Here is a 7500-nt window from a genome sequence, read left to right on the forward strand (position 1 = left end):
TATATATATATATATAGAGAGAGAGAGAGAGAGAGAGAGAGAGAGAGAGATATTATAAGATTACATGCCACACGGAGGCCATTTAAGGCGGAGAGTGAATAATTGAAAGTTTTCAAGTTCAGCGTTTTGCATCCGCTTGGAGGGAGACGCTCGATCCTTTCTGGCTCGGGAGCAGGAAGTAGGTCAGCGCGCAGATAATTAAGAGTCCGTCAACCTGAGATGCCATGAGACCGGAAGCTTGCATCGCCATTTCTCTTTGAACCTTCTAGAAAGAATTCCTAGTTTTAACTAGATAATAGCTAGGGTAATGAGGCATGTAAGCTCATTTGTAGATGCCTGTATGTGCCTCGTGATTAGGCCTTTCGTGTTATAATGTTTTATTCTGCATGGGGCCGAGCAGTGGCCTGGGCACCTGTTTTTAGACTGTCGCCTAAGTGGTGAGTGTTGGAGATAGACATTAATCACCAATTATTTAGTACCAGTGATTTTATTAGTTTTTATATTCTTTTTATGTTCATGTTTTGATGGTGTGAGAAACAATGTGACTCAAGCTACGGAAATATTTTCTCCTTTTTTGCAGGCGTTTCATGACCGTGGGCATGTATGACAAAATGGGCACAGGTGTGCGCCTCTTAGAATTGACTGCAATGGAAATATGGCCAACTGAGACTTTTACAAGTGACTCTACAATGTACAGACTTTGTAATGAAGGGGAAGATACGAGAGAATGTCTCATTAGTGTTGTTTCAGGATGCAATGATTTTAGGGAGTAGTTTATTTGCTTGTATTTTAAATCATTTTCTTCATTTTTGACTTGTTACCATAATTAACCTGTTCACGCTGTTTTGTTTTGTAGAATAAACTTTATTTTTGTACAGCGGATTTAATTTTGTACATGCTAGTTGAAAGGTTCTATTTAGAATTGAGAGAGAGAGAGAGAGAGAGAGAGAGAGAGAGAGAGAGAGAGAGAGAGAGAGAGAGAGAGAAGACCATGTCTGAGAGAGAGATTATTTAATAAATTTATTACGCCCAAAGACGTCAAACAAAGTTACATATTAGCAGTTACTTACAGTACATCAGAAATCAACAGAAAAAAATTACAGCATTGAATTATCAGTATATCAGTTACAAAAATAACATATATGAGATCGTATTCCATTATCACAACAACTGCAACAGACAGTTTAGCAACCACCAAAGTGTGGATGACGAGTCAAAATTAAGTCTAGGTGGTCATCTTTGAGTAAATATTGGCAGGTTTGAAGTAAATTTTGTCCTTGAGGTAACAGATTCCTGACAGTGGGGCAATGAAGGCAGTAGTGTTCAAGGTTATTGGCATTAGCAAGGTTACACAGTTTACATGAGGTGTAGTGTGGTATATCTAGTGTCAGTCCAACCTGCCACACAGGACGATATCCCAACCTTATCCTGGCACTTACGACATTATGCCTACGCACCATGAGTCCACGTCGCCGGTACTTGTGACGGCCCTGCAGAAAGTTATCATGATGTTGTATGGAAACACTAGTGCCCCTCTCTGCATCCCTACGCTGTACTGTACAGGCAAAAGCTGCTGAATATATTCTATGTTTAAGGCAGCGAAGTGAGGGCTCAACATTTCTGTCATCAAGTTCAAATGTGCAGGCAGCTTTAGCAAGACTGTCCACCATGCCATTCCCAGCAAGCCCAATATGGGAAGGCATCCACATGAAGGACAAGATAAGCGAGGCATTGTAAGCAGCAGCGAGTTGACACAATATGTCTCACAACACGGCCACAGCTGGGCCTAGAAGATGTCAGTGCCTGGAGTGCAGATTTGAGTCACATATCACCAATCCATTCACATTTCTTCTAACAAGTAGGGTTACTGCATCCCATATACCTTGAAGTTCGCAATAAGTGGAACTGGATTGGCAACCTGCGACCATGCCACCCACCCTCAGGAGATTCTAAAGTGGGGGAGAACATAGCACATGCTGCACTTCCATCTGCCTGTACTGAGCCGTCCACGTAGATGTGGTGTCCTGCAGGAACTGAAATTGACACTTTGGCTATTGTTTCCAAAACCAGCTGCTTCTGTAGACTGGTATGGGCATCTTTAGAGGTTGGTGTGAAAGTGACAGCAGGAATAGGAACCCGCCATGGTGGCAAATCTTGGTTGACTGCTTGCTCAGGTACACTGATATCAAGGTGTCGAAGATTTTCACATACTGCCCTAACTCAGGTTATGGCCCCTGGCCTGAGTTGAGGTCTTGGTGCATCTTCGTCAAGTGATGCTCTGAGTACAGCAGAGAAGTTTGGAGTAAATTGTGGAGAGTGTAGACATTTAACAGAAAACAAAGTTACATTGGCATAAATTCTCTCTATTAATGGAGGTAACATGAGTTCGGTCTGCATGTTGACTATTCGAGTGGAAGGAGGGCATCCTAGGATATACCTCATTACTCTATTTTGGAACTGTTCTAGAGGTTGTAACACCTGTCTGGGTAATTGAATTAAAGCAGGAGATAAACAGTCAACAACTGACCTTAGGAAGAGGATATAGAGGGTTCTAGCCACGGGGATAGATATACCTGTGGCCCTGGTGGCAAGCCACTTGATGGGAGTGAAGCGAGGCTCCAGTCGATCAAGAAGGTTTTTCACCATGGGGTGGATTCGTTGGCGTGCAGGTATAGCAGGGGTGATCCTGACTGGTGCACCTAGATATGTATACTGTGTGCAGTGAGGTATAATATTCCCACCCATAATGAACACTGGCAGGTCTCGGAGATTCCGGGCAGAGAAGATTCTGCTTTTTTCTGGGGAGAGTATGAGGCCACAGGAGGTACAGGACCTGTAGAATTCTTGAAGGACACGCTGAAGGTCTCGAGGGGTAGTGGAGTGGATGCAGACATCATCAGCATAGCAGGTTACAGTGGTTCCAGGGACAGCAGGGAGGAGAGACAGTACACGGTGCATAAGAATATTAAAAAGAAATGGGCTCAATACACCGCCCTGAGGTGTGCCAAGCTCAAAATTTTCATAGGAGCTACACGCACCCTTAAAGAAAACACGTGATTTTCTGTTACTGAGATAATCGTTTATCCACTTCAGAAGGTTTCCTCTGACACCAAATTCGACAAGCTGATCAAGAATTATATCCCTGTTGGCTATATCAAAAGCACTTTTGAGGTCAAGGAAGGCAACTACACTGTTGGGGGACAATCGGGAGTAGAGTTCAGCTAAACAGTGATGAGTACTCCTCTGTGGAAGAAAGCCATACAAATGGGGAGAGAGTTTTTCTTGTAACCGGTGCATTAGCCTGGTTAGTAATATACGCTCAAACACTTTACTAAAACATGAGGTGAGGGAGATAGGCCGGTATTTATCAGATCCAGGCTTTGGGATAGGAATAATTGTGCTAATGATCCAGGCAGCAGGTACATATCCATGTTGGTAGCAAAGATTATACAATTGTAGAAGAGGATTTCCAGGAACCTTCTGGAGGAGACGAAGCACTTGATAAGTAAGGCCATCATCTCCAGGAGCAGAATTTTTATTTCCCATAACAGTGCGTCGCAGCTCATCCTCGGTGATCAGCTCTTTGTCCTCCTCGTCTGATTCTAACAACGCAGCCATCAGTCAAAGGTTGCGTAAGTTGCTCTGGGAAGAAAGTGCTTCTTGGATTTGTACAGGGAGATTACTGGACCGTGACTGGGTTGACCAAGTAGTGATGAGATCCAGGGCATATGCTTGTGGACTGTGATGAAGTGCACATGTGGTTTTTTTCTTGACAGTCCTTTTGATGAGATGCCACATGGTCCCAACGCTAGTCTGGTGGTTAATTAGGTCAGTGTATTTATACCATGACTCAGTGAAGACACACTTCTGGAGAGCAACTAAATCATCCCTCGCCTGCTGATATTGAAGTAGATGATTGGGTGTCGGTTGTGTCTGAAAGGCAAGGCCAGCATCGGCCGCAACTCTCTCTGCTTGCATAATGCGTTGATCCAAGGTCCAAGCATGGGCAACAAGATGACTTTTAATGTGAGGTCTGACAATATATAGTTGATAGAAGTCATGGGTAGCTTTTACCAAAGAATTATACAGGTGTTCTGGAGAGTGTTTATCAAAGGTAGGTAGGACAGAGGAGATGTATGAAACGTATGTTGGGCAGTACTTGGGTGGAATGGTGATGTGGGTACGATGATAGGGGTCACTTGGATGAGTCTGTATTGCGTACTGTAGACATAAGGCAACATGGTCAGAAAAGAGCAAGGGAACAGAATGACAGGAGACATGTGATGCCACGAGCCCAGATGTAAGGGTATGATCAAGAGTGCCCCCCGGATGTGTGTGGCACCACCTGTATCCCAACGGGTTAAATGGTAATGATGGATGTAGTTGAGCAGAGGAACTCCACTGTGGTTGGGAATCGGAGAGACATCACCAAGATCTGGGTGTCTGGCATTGAAATCACCCATGTAGATCATGCCAAGGTTTGTAGGTGTAGGAAGTGCTGAGAGGTTAATTAAGCCAGGGGCAGAGTAAACATTGCATAATCGAATATGACCATCACCTATCTTAACCTGAAAAAGTTGGAAGGTCATGTTAATATCTGCTGATGAGCGAAGGAGTTGATGAGGGAGAGTAGAGTGGATGTAAGTAATAAGACCATTCCTGACATGATGTACATATGAAACATAACTGGAGAGTGTTGAGCTTCATCATCTGGCTGAGCACCGCCAGGAAGGCTTCTTGAATAAATATTACTTGTTGGTGATGGCGATAAACATATGTCCCGAGTGCAGTGAGTCTGGAGAATTGTCTAATTCCAAGGGCATTCCATGAAAGGACATGTAGTTGCATGAGTCTAGTGAAGTTTACCCTTAAAGCTGTGAGAGACAGGTCGAGCATGTACCTGAGAAGCAGCACTGTTAGATGGAACACCAAGTGTAGGAGGCTGAGCTGGCAGGAGGCCACTGACCCTTTCAAGACAAGAGGCAACAGTATCTAGCTTCTCAGTAAGTGAGGCAACAGAGGTTATGAGAACTTGTTGTGCCTTGACTAGTGTGTCGAGGTTACTTGCAGTGGTAGCCTGCTGAACAATCAAGCTATCGAATCGTGCATCAATAGCATCAAAGCGTGTCGTTAGTGCTGTACAGTGCGATTCCAATGCAGCAACAGCCTTACGAAGTTTTGAAATTTCAGCTGATTCAGGAGGGCATAACGAGGAGGCTGACACTGGTTGTGGTGGTGGTGTCAGTGGAAGTGACTGCATGGCAGCGTGCGACCGTCTGGAGCATCCATGCCAAACATTAACTCCTGCTTTACCACAACGAGGGCATTTCCAATGCACAGTCTCTGGAGTTGATGATGATTCTGACAATGAGGTGGAAGCATCAGTAACAGGTTTACGGTATGGACAGGTGCGTGTGGAATGGGCTGCAGCACACCAGGCACACTTAGGTGAGGCAGAGCAATATCAGGAGATATGGCCAGTACCCCAGCAGTTGAAACAGTTGGGCTGATCATCCTTCATCCTGCGTAATTCACAAGGAGGAGGCAAGGGAGGAAGGAAACTTATAAACAGATGGTGGTGGTTCTAGTAGACTCCATGTGATGACAATGCGATTAATAGGGTTCCCATTTTGAAGAAATCTTCATGCACTGTATACACCAGGCAGTTCCTTAGCAAGGTTAGGGTCTGCTTCAATAGGGTAACGAGTAATGGGACATGTTAAATACTTACAGGGTCTGTCTATTGAATCTTGAATATCCAGGCTTATGGACAGAAATTCACCACCCTTCACCCTGCCAATGATGTCCTCACGACTCCTTGCAATATATACAAATTTAGATGTGATAGCAGACATCTTCACCTCTGCCAGCTCCTTATCAAGATTGAAGGTTCTGTTTACTTCAGTCAGCCATCGTAGTTTAGTGTCAGTGCTCAAATTTTCTTTGAAGACCAACCTAACATACTCATCACGGGGAGCAAAAGCTGGGGTAGCAGAGGAAGCAAGTCGTGTAGGGGGGTGAGGCAGAGTGACATAACTCTTTTGTCTAGTGAAAAACTCTTGACATTTGGATGTTTTAGCAGCAGGAGACTGTGGAGCACTACTAGTATCTGACCCATAATCCACTGGGCGCTTCATGGGGGTATTAGCAACAGTACTGGAGGGCTTATGAGGAAGAGATTGTGTGAGTGGTGGCCAATGAGTCATATCTACATCCTCCTCATCAGTCAGGTGCAGATCATTTTCAACCTCAGAAACAGAGGCTGGTCCGGAGTAATCCATAATTAGTGAAGCCGCAGCCCTTTCACGTCACAATAGTGACATCACACATACACTGCGCATGCGCGAACTGAGGCGCCGCCGACCGAGTGGGTATGCCACGGGGTATGAGTTATTATATCGTAACTACAGACTAGTATAAAAATCCTATATACACACTATTGTTACTAAAATGGTCACTGAGTCTTACTGTAACTTATATAACATGGTGAAAGGTGTGATATCACTAGAACTTGCACAAAAACTCATTATATAGAGAGCTTCACACAAAGCGTGTTTACAAACGGTCTTCTTCTTCTCTCCTCCTGAAAGAGAGAGAGAGAGAAGAAGGAACTTCACAAATGCTGATCTAAAAGGTTGCCAACTGTATTACAGGCAAGACCCTATACCCAACCCCCCCTGGAAGGCGGGGGGGACAGTGGTGGCAGCAGAAAATTAATTACTTACCAAGGGGGGGTGTGGTGACTGAGAACTCATGCCGAAGAGGAAATGTATGGGTGTGTGAATGAAGTAGGAGATAGGTACACACATTAAATACACATTGTTTTCATACGGTGTTGTCTTGGTGTAATTCAGAGCGGTTGGCACTGCATCAGTTAGAAGGAAAATTCATTTGCGTCATTTTAGATGAGATTATATCTCCGGTGCAAACAGTGATGGCAGATTTTACAGGGGGGCATTTTTTTGTAGTGATATTTTGCCTTTAGGGGTTTGGGTATTAGTTTTAATGAAAGGGGCTTATAAATGGGAGTCCAATATAGTTCTTAATAGTAATGAATTATACAGGCATTTTGGAGGTTAATGAAGAAATATTCTTTCACTTCGTAGTTATATAATACATCCCTTTTTCTGGCATATAATGATGCAGTAGTGATGTTAGAGAGACTAGACATTTTATATATAATAGGGGATAAGTTTCAGTCGATTGCTGTTGATTATAGAGATAGGTGTATATTTGTTCACAAGAAACATATTTGTGACATTAGAGGACTTGTTTTGGAGGAAGTTGTGTTAGGTGGCCTTGAAATCCAGTTGACCCATGACATGACAGCGCCAGACTTACTTTTGTGCCAGTCTTGATACCTAAATAGTGATGCCCATGAAAACATCATTGGTGAGCTGTCGTTTGACAGGAGACTGCGGGTGTTTGTCGACGTCGTTCATTTTGTGAAGGATCCCGGCTGTTTAGTACAAGTCACAAGCTGTTTTCTTCGCATTTCAT

General features: G+C 43.9%; 1 pseudogene; it reads right to left on the minus strand.

Annotated features, from left to right (window-relative positions):
* Nucleotides 1–1796: 1796 nt before the first annotated feature.
* Nucleotides 1797–3075, minus strand: LOC136844124 (uncharacterized; annotated as a pseudogene).
* Between the last annotated feature and the right edge of the window lie 4425 nt (nt 3076–7500).

The sequence above is a fragment of the Macrobrachium rosenbergii genome, chromosome 12 (assembly GCF_040412425.1).
Source record: "Macrobrachium rosenbergii isolate ZJJX-2024 chromosome 12, ASM4041242v1, whole genome shotgun sequence".
NCBI classification, from domain to species: Eukaryota; Metazoa; Arthropoda; class Malacostraca; order Decapoda; family Palaemonidae; genus Macrobrachium; species Macrobrachium rosenbergii.